Source organism: Notolepis coatsorum (genome assembly GCF_963971535.1).
Source record: "Notolepis coatsorum genome assembly, chromosome: 1".
NCBI classification, from domain to species: Eukaryota; Metazoa; Chordata; class Actinopteri; order Aulopiformes; family Paralepididae; genus Notolepis; species Notolepis coatsorum.
In genome coordinates, this window is record NC_140165.1 from 37,407,586 (window position 1) to 37,427,339 (window position 19,754).

Below are 19,754 nucleotides of genomic sequence, written 5' to 3' on the forward strand. Positions count from 1 at the left end.
GCTCCGCCCCTGCTCAATACACACAATTGTTAAGGGGATGCAGGCCAGAGAAAGACTTTCGTCTTGTTTACATCAGGGTCCCCCATTTGAAGGTGAAACTGTACATTGGAGGGGGTTGGGTTTGGACATTTACAGGGGCCAGTTTCGAATTGCAGTCTCCCATATGTGCTCTTTGGGAGTGGTTTTAAAACCGCTGTGGGTAGGGCGTTCCACATTGATGTGGCATAATTGCTAAACGTGTTTAGTCCCTTGTTTGAGCCAAATCTGGGTTTAACATGATTTGTGGAGCTCCCTCTGGTGTTGTGGCCGTGGTATTCACTGACCTTTGGGAAGTATTTTGACATGTACATGGGTACCTTAGTCGTGTAGTGTATCTTGTAGACCAGGCCCATTGCAAGTTGCTGTACTCTGGCATCTACTCTAAGCCATCCTAGGTTGTCAAAGTGGGCAGGGGTGAGGTGGGTTCTAGGAGTAAGGTCAAGCAGTAGTCTGACCAGTTTGTTTTGAGATGTTTTGGTACCATGAGGATAGTCGTAGTACCCTTGAATGAGTGCTCCTGCCAGAGTCTTCAGGGTATTCTTGTTTACCAGAGAGGAGATCCGGTACACACGCGCGCATGCGCATACATGTTCCCTCGCGTCGCGTGCGCACAGAACAGATGATTATTATGCACAAATAGTAGGAAACATTTTTGTATAGGAAATTACTAGTTTTAGTTTAGTTTTTGTAAATATTGCCTTGAAATAGAGAAGCTGAAAAAGGTAGCAGGATGTAGCCTTCAATATATAAAGAAATTATATTGTCAACAGATATGGTTGAAAAACAAACAATGTTTTAAATGTAATTGGAGATACAATATTGTAGTTACAATTTCTTTAATTGAATTAACTTAAACTAGAAAAGTAAATACAAACTAAATGAACAATGTAACTTACAGTTTACAGAAGGACAGTTTGCTTCTGAAGCACAAGAAGACAATTGTTTTGAGTGTTTATTATTACTGCCTGTCTTCATATCTCACGCCCCAAAGGCGCGAGCGAGGGGGGCGTACGCGTGTAGGTCAGTGGCCAATCAGAGCGCAAAACGCGAACCCGGAAACACAACTGGGTTGGTAAAAGCATACACGCGTGCGGGGAGGTGTGATTTAAGCAGCCACGTCTGTCTTTGGTGTAGTTAATTGTGCACCTGTGTTGTGTGTGCATCAGAGCAGGCAGATGTGTCGACATGTGTACAGGTTAATCACCCATCCTCGCACAGTATTCCATCTGTTCTTGGCTCGTAACATATCTTCTTGCCACATTCAATCAAAGGTCTGCTGTTTGTTATCATCTAGAGCCTGTTTTGAAAGGCACTTACCAGGCAACTGCCACACGATAAAGGGCTGCGATGAAAATAAGCCTTTGGGCTTGATTTGTGTTTCCATCCTCTGTGATTTGTTGTAACGTGTGCAATGACTGCCGTGCAGTGTATGTGTTTTCTAATCATCAAATACATGAATGAATTAATTAATAAGAATGCCTGCAGCCTAAGTCTTTGTTAGTTAAAGAACAAACATCTTGATTAGCATGTAATCAAAGTAATGCATGATAAATCCAAATCAGTCTGTCGGTGATTAGTGGAGTGGCAGCTGGATTATTTGCATCAAATTAGAATTTTTGATTTACCTCATCTATAGCGTGAGAGCTAACACTCACATGCTTTACCATGTTGCTATTAAAGATGAGAAATAACTGAAAATGTAAAACAAACAAACACACATTTGCCAGATATAAAAAAGAGCAGAAAAAAAAGTTGGATTCGACCTAGCCCCTGGCCCCAAATTTCCATTATTCCCTGGTCCGCTGTATCTAGAAATGCATGCAAGTCTCATTCTTCGCCACGAGGGGGCAGAAACACACTGGGTTTATTTCTGAGGTGTTCAGACACCGCTACAGATGACCATAAACAGCATCTCATCTGGCAAAACAAAGTGGACAATTTCCTTGTTTTCTGACCTACTGTATGCATGAAGGACAGCATATGTTGTGGGTCAATGTCTGGAGGAGGTGGTCAAATAACATGATGTTTCATATGTGAATATGTGTATAATATATGTACATATGAGTTTGGGTCCCCTTGATTATAACTCCTCAATTGTGTGTGGTTCTTGAGGAACTCATGGGGTCACCAGCAAAGGGAGGAACTGTTTAATTTCACAATTATTTAATTCACTAGAAGGTAACACATTAAGAGAGGGTATAATAATAACTATTCTGGTGTTGACATTCACTCCCACCTACCGGCAGGCTTACAGCACAGATATTTCTACTGAACCATACCATATTACAATAAAGGGCACCTAGGACACTCTTTGAAAAGACACATAGTGGGGTTTTCTTTTCACAATGTCCAATGATGTTTTGTCCACGTGAAGAAGACAAACTAAATTAAATAAAAAGGAGCATTTACTGAGAGAAACGCTGACCCCAATTCGGATTCAGTTCTAAATTGAATCTAAACCAAGTTTCGGCACACCAGTATTATTATTAGCATAATGCTATGGGTTGGAGATTATATTTGTATGAGTCTCGTTTTTGTACGTGACTTTATGCTAACAGTAGGGTGTTGGCTGCTGAATGTAATAAGATGTTAGGTTCTGTATTTAAATTGTATTAGAATGCGATAGTGTTTTTATATACAACAGGCTCGTTTCTAGCATTTTCCATTAAACTTGTATGAACTAGTTCTTCTCTGAATAGTCAATTTACCTGGTTTGACTCTTTTTTTCATCAGATACTTTCCTTCCTACGGGGTTTGCAAGTTTCTTTGTGTGTGTTCTGGATTTAAGTCACCCTAAGCCCCAATACTTGAACTCATTAACCCTGCAGATTGCTTATAATGCGTATTATTTTTGGCCATGCATTTGTAAAGCTTAGAGACTCGGGCACTGCATCATACACGAGTGTGCCTTATTATGAGGCCATGGGGTTAGACCGCCCCAAAGAAGGTTTATGTTTTCTCGAATGAAGGTTAAACTCAGAGTGTAGCTAAAAAACTTCCCTCAGAGGGAAAGATCCTTCAGATCCTTCCAGTAAACCATGATACATGTGAAAGGGTTGCAAACTGTCCTCATGCTATGAAACTCATAACTTCAGATAGAAGGTATCTGAAGTTAATATAATGAGTTTCACAGAATGAGGACATATGCTAATACCAGGTATCTGAAGTTATAATGAGTTTCATAGCATGAGGACATATGCTAATACCAGGTATCTGAAGTCATAATGAGTTTCATAGCATGAGGACATTTGCTAATATCAGGTATCTGAAGTTATAATGAGTTTCATAGCATGAGGACAGTTTGCAAACCTCATGCTATGAAGACACCTATTGTATTGCAAGTTTGTATCATGGTTTTTTAACGATAAAACACTTGTCCCATTGTATTGGAGCCTTGTGAGAGGATGCAGCACAGTGATACGTTTCTCAATACTAAAGCAATTGGTGAAATGATGGCCTGTACTAGTAAACATCATGCCAGACAATGTTTAAATAGGGCCTGGGTTTAAAAAAAATCAAAAATAAATAAAGTGAACCTGTCCTTTAATTCCAGAAAGTAAAAGCTGAACCACAAGAGGACGTTCTGGACTCATCAGCATCAAACTTTTATAGAATTATAGAAAGACTCTCGCCTCTGCCGCTTCACTGTTGCCAATCTCTTTAATAAAGACTTAGTTTAATGAACGATGAACTCTGCAACCCGTGGCTGTGGTCCAGGAGAACAGAGAGAGAGAGAGAAAGAGAAGAGAGAGACGACGAGGGAGAGAGACGGCGAGGGGGAGAGACAGAGGTTTGCTATCAGCTCTATCTTCAATCTTTCAAAATGTTCAGTTGCTATATCGCTATCCGCTCTATCTTTAAATCTTTCAAAATGTTCAGTTGCTATTGCATGCACTCATCTGTGTTTCACTACACACTTGAGTGCATGCTTACCAACTGTTAGTCTGCAACACTACTATCACCGACATCTAAGAAGGGAGATCCCGCCTTGAATGGCCCTTCTAAGGTTTCTCTCCTCCACACTGCCTGTGGAGCATTTTTACCTATTGTTAGGTTTTAGTGAGTTTTTCCTTACCTTTGCGTGGGAGTGCTTGCATTCTTTCATTTATTTGCATTTATTTTAAATTTGTTGGACCTTATGGTGTCTTTGTTCTTGACATATTGTTATGTTTTCTTCTTGACTTGTTTAAATAAGACCTGTACGGCCCATGGGGACATTAACGTGTGTTGTTGGGCCTTATAAATAAATTTGATTTGATTTGATTTAGAGGTGGTGAGGGAGAGAGACAGAGAGAGAGAGAGGCTACCATGCCATTTTCACCGACACACGTACTGTACATCAGTGTTGTTAGAGAGGGAGAGAGACAGAGATGGACAGAGGGAGCGAGAGAGCGAGAGCGGGAGATAGAGAGAGAGAGAGAGGGAGACTAAAGCGCTAAGAAAGCTGTGTTCTAAATGAGTAATGCACTCTGTGTTCCATGGCTCCTCTCCAGGTGGTCGTTGAGGACGGGCGGAAGTAGAGAGAGAAAAGATAAGGAGAGAGAATGAGGAGAGGAAAGATCTATTTTTCATTTAAAACACCCCTCCAGCAATGTTATCAACAATATATATATATAAAAAATGCTAACAGACTTTGGAAGTACTGTATATCCTTTGTTTACAGGGCAAAGTGAGAGTAAGGATTGCTTCCTGCTAATTTAAACAGGTTTGGTTATTTCTATAATAATGTACATCTCTGTTTTGATTTGTGAACATGGACAAGACTCCAGTGACAATGTCATCAAGAGATGAGCCCTGTGAAGCTGCTCCTATAGACAGTGAATAATGGAACAACTCCTGTTAAGTGGAGTGCGTTGTGGTGGATATTTAATTTAACTCTCAGTAGACTCAGTTCATCTTTAGCCTCATGTAGGCATATTTATTATCAGGCGAGGGAGATGCGGCTGTGCTGCCGCTCTTCATAGCAATTAAGAGACCGGAACAGGTAGTGGTACAGGTCATTTCAAAGGTAGCGTCAGTGACGTCACATCCTGGACGTACAGCATACATACAACATCGCTCTCTGTAGGACACCATTGAGTAAGAGCGCACATAATGTTGCTACATTTATTAACACCCCCACTCGAACTTAGCTTATTGTGGTACAGGTACGTAACAGGAAAAAAAACTTTAATATTTGTTGGCCTTCAATACAAAATAAACAACAAAAACCCATTGGCACATACAGTAGCCTATATGCTTTTCTTGCACTCTAAGTGCCAAACAAATACTGAGCAAACTTCTTAAGTTGTAGCTTAGTGGCTGGTTTTGTCATCACATCAGCAATCATGTTGTCAGTACGCTAATATTCTCCCACTATTCACAGTTTCTCGTATGAAGTGATATTGAATAATACCCATGGTGATTTTACTGGGACACAGGGAGATCTTCTGGTTCAGAGCTGTAAAGCCCCACAATTAAAGGTAGAATCTGCAATGCCGTCAAACAGCAACCTCTAGGCAAAAGAGCCCCAATTGGTATTTTCACTTTGTTTACATTTTTTGTTATGGTCTGATGTGTGGGTTGGAGTTGAGCGGTGATAGGAGAGGGAGGTGTTGCACAGTCAAATAATTTACTAAATTCCAAGTGTAATACCAAGCGGGGCTCTTTTGCCTATAGAGGTTGCTATTTGACAACATTACTGATTCTACCATTTAAATAGAACTAATTTGGATGTAATGGCTCAAACAAAAATTATGTGAGCGCACAACGTCTGTCACTAATTCATTGCCAATGTCCAAAAAGTGTCACTTGATGACATCACAAATTCAAAGTCATGATGCTCAGATCCCCAGCTTAGGGAGACAGTTGTCAGTGTGAACAGATACGGACTAAACTGTCCAAGTCGTATAATGTAAATTCAGTTCTAGGGTGGATTCTGTGGATTTTTACACAAAAAAGACATTGAAATTAAAAGATTGAGATTGAGATTCAAATAATAATAGTACTAAAAAATTAAAGCGACACAAACAGGCAAATGTTCTATGTAGAGGCCCATCATGGCTTACTTCTCTCTGACAGATTACAAAAATACAAAAATATAAACAGACATAAGACTATAAATAAATGTAAATCACATCTTTAAGGTACATACAGATGCAATACTTAAATACAATAAACAGAAGAAGAGACCTAGTAGATAGTTCAGGTTACATGAGAAGGAGAGACCTAATAGACAAGACTGTCCCTGAGAAGGCAGGTAAATTGATTGATTGATTTGATTTATTTGAATGGGACAAATACATAGATAATGCCTGTATTGTAGTGTTTGTAGCCAAAGCTAATTTGCAACACCCGTCCCAACACATTAACTGCCACGCAGTTTGCCCCTCTCATACCACTCTCTGCCACCACTCTAAGCCTATGGAGATGTTCACCTTCTTTGCAGGGCTATACCTTTTTAAATTGTATTGCTAAATTGACATTACTATGGCCCATTCAACATCGATTATCTATTGTTCAGGATGTAGGAACGTTATACTTTTTCATTCATAGATTCATACGAAAATACCGTCTAGAATATAAATATGTTTTGATCGTTTTCTGCAGTAATTCCTAGAACGTGAGATATAGGCATAAACGCATATATAGATTATCAACTGCTGTTTGTTGCCGATACACGCTATATTAAAAATTTCAACTGTACATGATCCTAAACGTTATGACTCATCATGCGTGGATGAACGGGGGGGGGGGGTCATTTATAATTCCGTGATCGTCAGTAAATGCTTTATGTAGTATGGGTGATATATTGATCAGAGCAGTTTGCATTAATAATAATAAACAATCGCGCTGAAAGTAGCGTTACTGTCCTCTTACCGTTCGCCGATGAGACTGGAGGAAAAAGATCCCACTTATATGACGGCGATCTACTAGATCCATTTCCGGTTTGCATGGCGAAATAAACGCCCAAATCATATCGATTATTGAGTTATGGCAGCGATCCATATACACAGATGTGTGTCTAGAGTCCCGCAACAATATGTGCCTGCCGGACGCATTTCCCAGATGCACAGAGATCGACTCGATCCATTTCCGGTTGTAACTCGCCCGATCATCCACCAGGCGGTGGTATTGAAGCATTGCACTGTTGTGCAGGCTCCCACTGTATCAGACCAGGCTCGGTGAGGGAATTTAAAAATGTAATATGATCTCAATAACGTGGTACGCCGCGGAATGGCGGAATTCACATGACCTTGAAACACGTCGTAAGCCGTTTCCGGCGGTGGATGTGTAAAGGGCTGACATAAAACATTATAAAATAGGACATACAGGGGAGCTCCAGTAGCTCACCACGTACCGCGAGTGCTATTTCAGCGCCGTGGACAACCGTGCTCGTCACGGATCTGGGGCTGAGCGAGTTCGAATCCCGGACTGCAGCCGTGCCTTTCCCAGAGTATCTTCCCCCCCATCTGAACCCTTTCAGCCTGCTTCTGTCGGTCGAACTTGACCAAGTATAAATGCGATAAACGTATAAAAGAGCCAGGGAAATGGCCAAAGTTTAAAAAAAAAAATAGGACATACAGTAGGTAAATAAAAAGGTAATAAAAGCAGTTAGTGTACAAAGTATAACCTTACTAACATTAGATACACAGATACACCATTACATGATGATGATGGCGCGGTCAAGGCTAGTCGCCGTCTGGTCAGCTCCGCGACGATTGTGCGTACTTTTTGTTATTGTGTTTATTTGTAGTACTTTTTTTATAGAAACTACGCTGGCATGGACGAAATACGATCGCCAGTCACTGATGGACTTAAACTCCGGCCTGAAAGACGGGTTTAACAACACTTTTTGCCAAATCTGGCCACCGTAGATCCGACGAGACAACAACAACAACAACAGAGACAATGGCGGTGCGATCAAACGGAAACATAGAGGACGCAGAAATGGAATTAGGAAGAGACTGAAAAGTTCTCCTTACCGGCCGGCGATCCCCTCAATTCTGCTGGCAAACGTCCATTCGCTGGAGAATAAGATGGACAATTTCCGTGCGAGGGTCCGCTTCGATCGAGATGTGAGAGATTGCAACATTATGTGTTTCACGGAGACATGGCTGAATGCAACAACTCCAGATCACATCATCTCTCCGTCGGATTCCTTCTCTGTCTTCCGAGCGGACCGTACAGAAGAATCCGGTAAGAGCGTTGGCGGGGGGGTCTGTCTCCTGACCAACAACAACTGGGTCAACCCCAAGGAGATAAAGATACTTTCCTGTTCATGCTCGCCGGACCTGGAACATCTGTCCATACAATGTCGCCTGTTTTACCTCCCCCGAAAATTCACCGCCATTATCATGACAGTGGTGTACATTCTACCACAAGCAGATACCGCCAGGGCCCTGGCGGATCTACAGGGACATTTAATCAAGCAACAGATCAAGCACCCAGACGCAGCCATGATCATAGCCGGCGACTTCAACCAGGCGAATCTGAAGAAGGTGATGCCAAACTTTAGCTGGTTCAACAAGCACATCGGATCACAGCGCCATCTTGCTTATCCCCGCCTACCGGCAGAGATCTCGCTAAGAGGGATGTGAATGCGATAATTGTTTTTTGTTGAGAGCGAGTGTCTCAATAGGGGTTCCAAAGATTCAGTGGACATGGCAACAGGTCTAAATTGAGTACTGAGGACAGAGTGTTGAAAATACCACCCCAGTAGGTGTGGAGTTCTGGACACGTGAAGACTCAAATCGCAGGGTGCAATTTGACACCTGCTGCACTTATCCTCCACCTCCGGATATATCTCAGAAAGCCTGGATTTGGAGAAGTGAGCTCTATGCAGTACTTTGAGCTGTATGAGGCTGAGACGAGCGCAGGACGTGGTGGTGTGTATTCACTCTATGGCCTCTTCCCGTCATTATTAAACTCCATCCCCAGCTCCCATTCCCATTTGGTTTTAGCTTTGATTGAACCACTGTCGTCGAATGACATAAGGGTGTCATAGATCCTTGAGATAGATGCTCTTCGGTGTGGATTCAAAGTGAGCAGGTCAGGGGGGGGGGGGGGTAAAGGAAAGGAGGGGAAGACGGAAGCTGTACAGTGTCTCAGCTGAAAATATCTAAAAAGATGAGATGGAGGGAGTCCAATGGATGATGACAAATGAGAAAAGCTACAAAACACCCCCTCCACATACTGTAGATCCTTAAATGTCTTGATACTGTAATAAAAACGTGGGTTATACCATAAGCTGTCATGGTCCCAGCCGGGGACCCTTCCTGAACAATGTGAACAGTGGTTTTCTGCCGCCCTCTGGTGGCCAAACGCAGCAGCTCCAGATATTGAACCTTCTCAGGCATTTTAGTCCTAGGTTTGAATGCTATGCTGCCTCTGTTCATGTTGTGTTTCCCTGATCTAGCTTGTGTTTAAAGGGTTCATCCTTTTCATATGTTTCCATTAAAGTTTATCTTTTACATATGTTTCCAGAGCGAGCGAGCAAGAGCCCATGTATTGTATTTATTATTTGTATGTCTTTTAGTCTACTTTCATTCTGATTTCATTACTGGACTGTCATTATTGTTATTATTATTTCTGTTATTGTCCTGTGATTTATCGTTGATTATTACTCTTACTGTATTGCTTGTCTTGTTTCATGTAAAAAAAAGGGGAAAAGAAAAGATTTGTTAAAAAAAAAAAAAACATATGTTTCCAGTAAGGCTTTTCTCTTTACTTATGCTTTCCATTAAGGGTTAATCCTTTTCATATGTTTCCATTAAGGTTTATCCTTTACATATGTTTCTGTTAAGGGTTAACCTCATTGCATATGTTTCCATTAAGATAATCCCTTTACAAATGCTTTTATTTATAGTGTGAGATTTCTTTTTACTAATACTTTGTGTTCACCAGTCTTGGTCATGCCTGGTCTTAAACCAGCTGGTGCTCATTAGTAATCACGGGCAGTATTTATGCCTGCCCGTTTCTCACTTCCCTGTCGCGCCATTGCCATTGTTTTGTTTGTCTACCCTTGTGTTCTGTGACTTACCCTGTTCACCTTCACTCCTGTTATTTCCCAGTGAGTCCGTTCCTTATTCCAGCACTGCTGAGTTTAGTTTTTCCGGGTTTTGCAGTTCGCCTTTGTTTTGTATTATTGTTGCTTACTACTGCCTCTACTCTCTCTGATCGTGTTAAGCATTTGGGGTCTCCTCACCTACCCTCACACCGAACCCTTACAGAATGGCGCGACCAGTCCTGATCCCAGCGAGCATGAAGACAGTCAGAGCGAGCGACGTGCTGCTCGCTATGGGGAGGTTCTTCAAGGGGGATTTTCTCTCCTCGTCCTCAGAGGAGAGGTGGACTATGTATACGCTGCTCACCTCTGTTGGTGAGTACAGCGCGGAGCAGGCGTTTCAGCTGGAGGCGCACGGCCGTGTGATCTGATGGCTGATTCGGGTGCTCTTGTCCCTTGCCCCCGGTGAAGTTCCGGTTACCAGCACGCCTTCCTCCACAAGTAAGGCCTCTACTGCTACCGCAGCAGCCGCTAGCCTAGCTTCCGTTGCTAGTGCAGCTAGCTCCCTCTCTGCTAATACAGCCCAGGTTGTTAGCACAGCCGCTAGCCTAGCTTCCGTTGCTAGTGCAGCTAGCTCCCTCTCTGCTAATACAGCCCAGGTTGTTAGCACAGCCGCTAGCCTAGCTTCCGTAGCTAGTACAGCTAGCCCCCTCACTGCTAATACAGCTCAGGCTGTTAGCACAGCCGCTAGCCTAGCTTCCGTAGCTAGTACGGCTAGCCCCCTCTCTGCTAATACAGCCCAGACTGTTAGCACAGCCGCTAGCCTAGCTTCCGTAGCTATACAGCTAGCCCCCTCACTGCTAACACAGCCCAGGCTACTAGCATAGCCGCTAGCCTAGCTACCGTAGCTAGTGCAGCTAGCATAACCTCTGCCCCCACAGCTAAGTCAATGGTTTCTTCTGTTAGGAGACTCACTGTGGGTGCGGTCTTTATTACTAGCTTAGCTCCTTCTGCTACAGCTAGCAAGTCTAGAGAGGCTAGCAAAGCCCCTGCAGCTAACAAGGCTTTCACAGCTAGTCCAGCCCTGTCTGCTAGTTTAGCCCCTGCAGCTAGCCAGGCTTTCACAGCTAGTCCAGCCCTGTCTGCTAGTTTAGCCCCTGCAGCTAGCCAGGCTTTCACAGCTAGTCCAGCCATGTCTGCTAGTTTAGCCCCTGCAGCTAACCAGGTTTTCACAGCTAGTCCAGCCCTGTCTGCTAGTTTAGCCCCTGCAGCTAGCCAGGCTTTCACAGCTAGTCCAGCCCTGTCTGCTAGTTTAGCCCCTGCAGCTAGCCAGGCTTTCACAGATAGTCCAGCCCTGTCTGCTAGTTTAGCCCGTGCAGCTAGCCAGGCTTTCACAGCTAGTCCAGCCCAGTCTGCTAGAGCCCCGCCTGCTAGCAGAGCACGCACTGCTAGCAAGTCTCAGAAGGCTAGCAAACCTAAGAAGACTAGCATGGTCCTTCCTGCTAACGTAGCACCTACAGCTAGCACCTCAGCTCTCCCTGCTAGCACAGGTCATGTAGCCCCTGTAGCCAATATAGCTTTGTCAGCTACTTCCTTAGCGTCCTCTGCTAGGACAACCACTGCTAGTCCTACAGGCCCTACAGCTAAACCTAAGGTTTCCTCTGTTAGGAAACTCAGTGTGGTTCCGGCCTTTAGCACTGGCTTAGCTCCCCCTGCTACTGCTAGCAAGTCTATAAAGGCTAGTAAAGCCCTTACAGCTAGCAAGGCTTTTTCAGCTAACCCAGCCTCTACTGCCAGCCTAGCCCCTGTTAGTTTAGCCGCAGATGCTACGCCCGGTCCGGCCTCCACGCCCGGTCCGGCTCCCACGCCTGACCCAGCCGCTACACCCGGTCCGGCTTCTACGCCCAGCCCAGCCTCCTCGTCTGGTCCCGGCTCCTCGACTGGTCCCGGCTCCTCATCTGGTCCCGGCTCCTCGTCTGGTCCCGGCTCCTCGACTGGCTCTGGCTCCTTGTCTGGTCCAGGCTCCTCGTCTGGTCCCGGCTCCTTGTCTGGTCCCGGCTCCTCGTCTGGTCCCGGCTCCTCGTCTGGTCCCGGCTCTTCGTCTGGTCCCGGCTCCTCGTCTGGCCCCGGCTCCTCGTCTGGTCCAGCCCTATGCCGTGGTCTTCGCCGTGGTCTTTGCCGTGGTCTACATCTGCAGAGACCCCCGTCCGGGGTTTTGCACCCGGTCCCGAGGTCTGCACATGGAGTGGTCCCCGTCCGGGGTCCTGCTCCGGGGTTGTCGTATTCGCACCTCCGCTCCGGTCCTTCTGGTCCGGCCCCGAGTCCTGCGCCTGGAGGATCCCTCATCCGGGACGTCTTCGTTTTATGCATATGCAGAAGCCTACATAATTCCTTAAACAGATTGGACTCAAAGTTACGACCCTGGTCAGAGTGGATACTCTGTGGTACCCCAAATCGACACACCCATTCTTCGGTCAAGACTTTAGCAATAGTATGTGCTTCCTGGTTAGGCAATGGAAAAGACTGTCCACTTTGAAAAATAGTCCTCCACAACCAAAATATATTTGTTTTTGCCAGGGGTCTCGGGGAGGGGGCCAAGAATGTCGAGTGCCACATGTTCAAAAGGCCTAGATACAACTGATGGCTGTAAGGGTGCACACCGTTTCCCCTGACTCTTCCTTGAACCACAATCAACAGATTCTTTAACCCATCTCTTGACATCGCTAAACCAGCCCGGCCAATAGAACCGGTCTTTAACCTTTCCCTGTAGCTTTTGAACCCCCAAGTGCCCCCCAGTGGAAACACTGGGCAGCTGTTCTAAAATCTTAGGCACCATTGACTGAGGGAGCACCACCTGCACCTGAGAGGCTGCATCAGAATGTGCAGGAGGAATCCGCACCACCCTAGCCCCATGCACCTGGAGCTGACTCCAAACAGGGGCATATTTCTGCAGGTCAGGGTCTACCAGCATCGGACTAGGATCCACCTGACTTTTACAGTTAATTATTAGTTGCAACTCAATATCGGCCATCTGTGCATCGGATAACTCATCAGTCTCTCTTTCCCCACTGGACACTACAGAAGGCAGAGCTTCCTGTACTGTGCACATCTTTGGGGTAGCCCTGTCTGTAATTCCCTGAGAGGCATTCTGGTCAGATTGTTCGTTCTCCAGAAAAGCTTGCAGCCTGGAGAGGGCATCAGCATTGCTGTGTAGCTTGCCTGGACGATGAACAATCTTATATTGAAAATTGGCCAATTGTTCAAGCCAACGAGCCAACTACCCCTCCAAGTCCTGAAAGTTATGAAGCCAAGATAGAGAATTGTGGTCAGTTCGCAAAACAAACTCTCCTAAAAGTCTGTGCCGACCAACTGGCCCCGGTATTCACTGACATATTTAACCTGTCCTTAGAACAGGCTGTCATCCCCACCTGCCTGAAGAAGTCCACTATTATCCCTGTACCCAAAAAATCCAAGCCTGCTTGCCTCAACGACTACCGCCCTGTAGCTCTCACCTCCATAGCCATGAAGTGCTTTGAGAAGCTAGTAAAGGGCTACATCTGCTCCTCCCTCACCATCAACATGGACCCCCTGCAATTTGCATACCGCCCCAACAGGTCCACGGAGGACGCCATAGCCCATGTGCTGCACACAGCAGCATCACACCTGGACAAGAGGCAGGGGAACTATGTGAGAATGCTATTCATCGACTACAGCTCGGCATTCAATACCATAGTCCCCTCCAAACTCATAGCCAAGCTCAGGGACCTGGCCTTGAACTATGACCTCTGCCAGTGGGTCTTGGACTTCCTGACGGGCAGACCCCAGGTGGTGAGAGCAGGCAACTGCACCTCCTCATCCATCACCCTCAACATAGGGGCCCCCCAGGGCTGTGTTCTGAGTCCCCTCCTCTACTCCCTGTACACACACGACTGTGTGGCTCAGCGGAGTAGCAATACAATCATCAAATTTGCTGACGACACAGTGGTGGTGGGCCTGATCTCTGCCAACGACGAGAGGGCCTACCTGGAAGAGGTCAAGGTCCTGGCAGGATGGTGCCAGGAAAACAGCCTCTCCCTGAACGTCAGCAAAACAAAGGAGATGATTGTGGACTTCAGGAGGTCGGGGGTCAAGGACTACAGCCCCCTCAGCATCGACGGGGCACCGGTTGAGAGAGTCAACAGCTTTAAGTACCTCGGAGCCTACATATCCGAGGACTTGACATGGACCACACACATTGACAGTGTTGTGAAGAAGGCACGACAACGCCTCTACTTCCTCAGGCGCCTAAGGAAGTTCCAAGTCAGTCAGAAGATCCTTCTGAACTTCTACTCATGTACAATAGAGAGCATCTTGACTGGCAACATCACCTCCTGGTTTGGGAATAGCACTGCACAAGACCGAAGCAGACTACAAAGAGTGACACGTTCAGCCGAACGCACAATTGGAGGGGGGCTCCCCACCTTCCAGAACATTTACAACAAGCGTTGCAAGGGCAAGGCTAAGAGAATCATTAAAGACTCCAGTCACCCGAACAACTGCCTCTTTGAACTGCTGCGGTCAGGCAAGCGATACCGGAGTCTCAAGGCGAGCACAGAAAGACTCAGAAGAAGCTTCTATCCCCAGGCCATCAGGCTGCTAAACGAACAATGAACACTACACAACAACAACCATCAAACGCACATAGCACACACATCCACACGCACACACTCACTTTAAACAAACACACTGTAGCACCCACTCCACACACTTTATAGCACACACCCACTTTAAACAAACACACTGTAGCACCCACTCCCCACACTTTATATTTATTGATGAAGGATTGCACTACAACTCGTACACCTTACTGTAAATTGTACCTAAATTGTACCTCATCCCATTTCTGCTTTGCACTATATAGTACTGTTTAGTTCTTGTTTTGAAAGGGCCCTACTAGCATACGCTATCACTCGCTCGAGTCCTCCCTCCTCCTGAGACAATACTGCCCCAATACCCACGTCACTCGCATCAGTGTCCAGGATAAATGGTTTGCTGGGGTCTGGATAAGCTAAAACTGTGGTGGTAATCAGACTACAATTGAGCTGATGAAAGGCTCCCTGACAGCCCTCACTCCAGCGGAAGTGGCTATCCCCTTTTCTGTCAACTGATGCAGAGGGCGGGCAATGTCGGCAACACCTTTTACAAAGCGCCTATAATATGAGGCTAGCCCTAGAAAGCTCTTAACCTCAGTCTGGCTGGTGGGAACAGGCCAGTCTCTGACTGTCTCCACTATACGGAATCTGGCATCACTCCCTCAGCAGAGATGACATGTCCAAGGTACTGGACTCTTGTTGAAAACAAGTCGCACTTGAATGGTTTAACCTTAAGGTTGGCCTACTTATGAACACAAGTAGTTGCCTTTAGTGCAAGCCTGAATGACATCAGTTCCCTGTCTTATCAATCTCCCTCGACGTGTTTGTGATTATCAAAAAGGAAGGTACTGGAGCTCTAATTTACTCAGAAGAGAGACTTTCTGAATCCACAAATTGAACTCCATGGAGACCCTTAGGCCTGAATGAGGAAAATAATCTCTCGTGTTTTTTAGAACATACCCCATAGCCTGTGTGGCTTTCTTTGATATACAAAGTCAATTTGCTGCTATATTTGTGCAATTGACAATTTACTGATTTGATTGATTTCTCACTCCACAGATGCTCAGTCTGCTTCACTCCGGAGGTGATATACAGTAAATTGATGACTAAAAACTGAGGGGTTCTGGTTCCAGAAATTGATCTCAGTGGAGCTAAATTATCTTCATAGCTCACAGGGTTTTAATGCAAAAAGTAAATTTGCCGTTTTATTTTTATGCAGTTGACAATTTACTAATTTTCTTTACCCCACCCAACCGATTCTGATGTCTTCCTCCCCCAGAGGTGTTCATTGTCCCCCCAGAAGTGACATCTTCTGGATGAAACTCAGTGGAGCCTTTAGATATGAATGATATTTACCTCTCTTCTGCTGTCTATAAGTTCACAACATTGCGTATGTGGGGTCAATCTACTGTCTTATATTCATGCAGGTGACTACTGATCTCTTTGTGTATTAATGTGGTAACAGGCATTGCTATTATGTACTAATTGCTGATCCAGGCTGCTGTACGGATCCACTCCTCCCATCCCCTTTTCTAGCCCATAAACAACAGGCTTCCAATTGAGGGAAGGGCTCAAATAGTCTGTGTTTCTAATGCTACGTATCATTCTAAAAAAGAGACTGAAACTTCAGTGATTTTCAGAATCAGAATCAGAATCAGAAAGGTCTTTATTGCCAAGTATACTTTTCACATACAAGGAATTTGCTTTGGTTGTTACTGGTGCGACATTAGCGGACAGACATTAACACATTCGGGGCCATTGGGATGCGTCTAATATCACTCAAGAGGACCAGCAAATGTAAACAGACTTGGGGCTGTTTGTAGAGCTAAATCTATACTTTATAGTATTGCTATCTGTCCATTCTCATTGTCAATCGAGACCATAAACCGTCCCTTCAAAATGGCTTAAAGAAATCTTTTTCATCAATACGTTCTCATTTTATAGCGCCGTGAATATAAGCGTTATAAGGGATTCCGGCTAGGATATTTCCTGGAAGGCGAGATAAAGGGCTAATAGCTACTAACGTTATATCCAATGGCATTTCCGTTATACAGATGCTACAGTTAAAACTCAAACTGCATATGATCGGCACGATCCTCAAGCATGTATGCATGAAAGGGGGGGGGGGGGGGGGGGGGGGCGGGGGACGTCGTTTCTTATTATTGATTACCAATAACCGTGTTCGTCTAAGTAGCCACATAGGTTGATCGTATCGTATCATAACAAGGCTCGATCGGGCTGTAATTTACGTGAAAAAGATCTTACCATGAGCCGGTTGGATCCCCCCGAGCATTTCCCTGTTATCGATCGCCATCTGGTAGATCGATATGTCCATTGGCCGATGATAAATCCCCTTATTGCATAGTGAAATCCGCAATCCAAAACGTAATCCAAGCTACAGGCTGCACATCCAGAATCCAGCTAACTGAAAACTCCATTGAAAGTAAAAAAAAAAAGAATGCTCCGTTCAGCCACAGGGCACACTGCATTATCACGACAGCGCCCCTAAGAGGATCTGGCCGGTATTGCACGTTGGTGAATTCAAAGAGTAGGGTACATCTGCAGTGCAGCTCAGCGACCTTGAATAGGTTATTAAAATGGAATAAAAGCCAAAACAACTTGCCACGGATATATCCGTGCTTCTGTCCACAACGGGTGGAATCGAAACACGTATATATCCGTTGTGCGTCCCCATTGTGTTAACAGACAGATAATACAATAAAGATTTACCAACAAAAACAAAGCAACACGCACCAAAACACAGAGGCGACCATCCGTGGCGCCATCTTGTTATCTCTTTCTGTTATTTATGCACCTTATTAAAAGTTTTTCTGTGTACTCCGGTACCTTCCTTTTTTTACGATTACTATGGTCCAAGTCTGAGTAGCACTGGTCCTCATCTGAACAGGTTTAGTGCGTGAACTCTCCCATGCTTGTGATTACAACGACTGGTGTGGTCGCGTGGTTGACACGCACACCTCTGTCACCGCTAAAATTCCGTCAGGGATCTGGATGTATCTACTACTGAGCTACTGGTAGACCCCTCGCAGCCGAGCTATTGACCTCTTTTCAATGGAATAGTGTTGCTAGGGAACAGCTTGGGCCCCACGTATATTTCCTGTCAGTTATTGTATAAGCAAACACTGCACCAAGAAATAAACGTGGGCCCGTCATAATGTTGTCATGTTTTGAAAAGGCCCATAGTGTAGTGTAGTCCCTAGAAGCAGGGATTTTTGCTGCAATTTGATTTCATCCAACATATTATACAAACTGAAACACATTCCCTGTAGCAGTGGTGTGGAGTGGACTCCTAACTCTGGTGGCCCACTGAATGCTAAATGTAAAGGGTAAATGTAAAGGATAAAAATCCCACAGTGTAAGAGAAACTTGGGGGAGAGGGTCGTACAGTACTGGATACATTATCACCTCCTCTCATTGTTGTGAGGTCAAGCCCCGCATAATGTGTTGCAGGGGTCTTGGATTTGTTGCATCATTTGACAGTTGTGAGCCTCTCTCTCTCTCTCTCTCTCTCTCTCTCTCTCTAGGGGACTCAAGTGAGGTTTTGCCTTCCCTAGTCTCTCTCTCTCTCTCTCTCTCTCTCTCTCTCTCTCTCTCTCTCTCTCTCTCTCTCTCTCTCTCTCTAGGGGACTCAAGTGAGGTTTTGCCTTCCCTAGTCTCTCTCTGTCTCTCTCTCTCGGCCCACTGAATGCTGAATGAAATAACCCTGATGCCCCCCCTCCCTCTCCCATGTCATACACTGCTGTGCCCTATGCTTTGCCTTGTCCATTCGTCTGTGAAGTCAGTATTAATTCATTTAATGGTACAGTGGATGTGGAAATCTGATTAATGAGGGCTAACTATATGAATTGATGCATAAGGACGTTAGTCAATGGAAATAGACATTTCTTATTGGGTAATGATGCCCTTCAACCGTTTGAAGCAGTGTGGCCTATAAGAGATGGGCAATTCCAATAGCAATTATGCCTGGATGTATTATGTCCACATACGTTTGGTCCCTCATAACCCGTTATGATTATCTACATGGCTACCCCCCCCCCCCCCCCATTTATTAGTATTCATGAAAATCTCTCAAAAAAGATAAGATAAGATAAGAGGTTCCTTTATTAAGAAATGCATGTATCATAGGTCATAGCAATACAGGGGAGGGGAGGTACAGGCAGGGTAATATAAATTACAATAAGATATAGAGAATACAAATATCATATAGAAGGTAATAACAAGATAATTTTTTTTAAATAAAGCTAAGGGTCTGGTCAGCAGAGCAGGTGAGATAGGTATACTCTATCCATAATAATTACAAATTATGCCTCAGAGTCATTCAGCCATCAGCTCTCCAGCCGTTTGTTTTCCAATCCTGTTACTTTTGCTTACATCACATAAACCTGTATTCCTGTTGGTAGCGCTTTGTAAGGTCATCTGCAACTGATGTAAAACTTGAAAATTTTTAAAACGTTAGCACTATGATCTGTGGCAATTTTGAGTGGTGCACCATGCACACTCTATAGGAAAACAATGCCTCAGCCGGTGCAAAGGGATTTTGCCGGTGGTCATCTGTAGGCGACTCAAGTGAGGTTTTGCCTTCCCTAGTCCCTAAATCAAATCAACATCCACATTTTGACCTGTGTCAGTTCAGTTGTTGCTCGATGTAATTATATGCGACTCCAGACTCAAATTGGGATACCTTTTGCAAGAGGGAGGGTGATCTCTGATCGTGGTTAAATGCACGCAAATATGTCTCTTTTAATACTGAATATAATCTTGTCTTAGTACATGTCTGAGAATACAAGAGACAAAAGATCAACAAAATAAGCAGTTTTCATATCTTATTGATGATGTCCTGCATTCAGAGACGTGCACAGACATTTTGGGAGCCAGGTGCTCAACCAAAAATAAAGGGCATCTCTCTCTCTCTCTCTCTCTCTCTCTCTCTTACTCTCTTACTCTCCTTTGCAACTCGCCTCACAGTATTGAGCCCTCAATGCCAAAATGATGGTCAATAGCACATAAGTGGAGACAACAGACCACATATGAGTTGCTTAAAGCAATCAATAACAATCAATAAGGCTGAGAAGTCGACG

General features: G+C 44.8%; 1 protein-coding gene across 1 annotated transcript in view; it reads left to right on the plus strand.

Moving 5' to 3' along the window:
* LOC311231311 (inactive dipeptidyl peptidase 10-like) overlaps positions 1–19,754 on the plus strand; it is a gene marked incomplete at both ends in the record, with an annotated part of 312,294 nt that overhangs the window by 36,031 nt on the left and 256,509 nt on the right. The window lies entirely within an intron of this gene.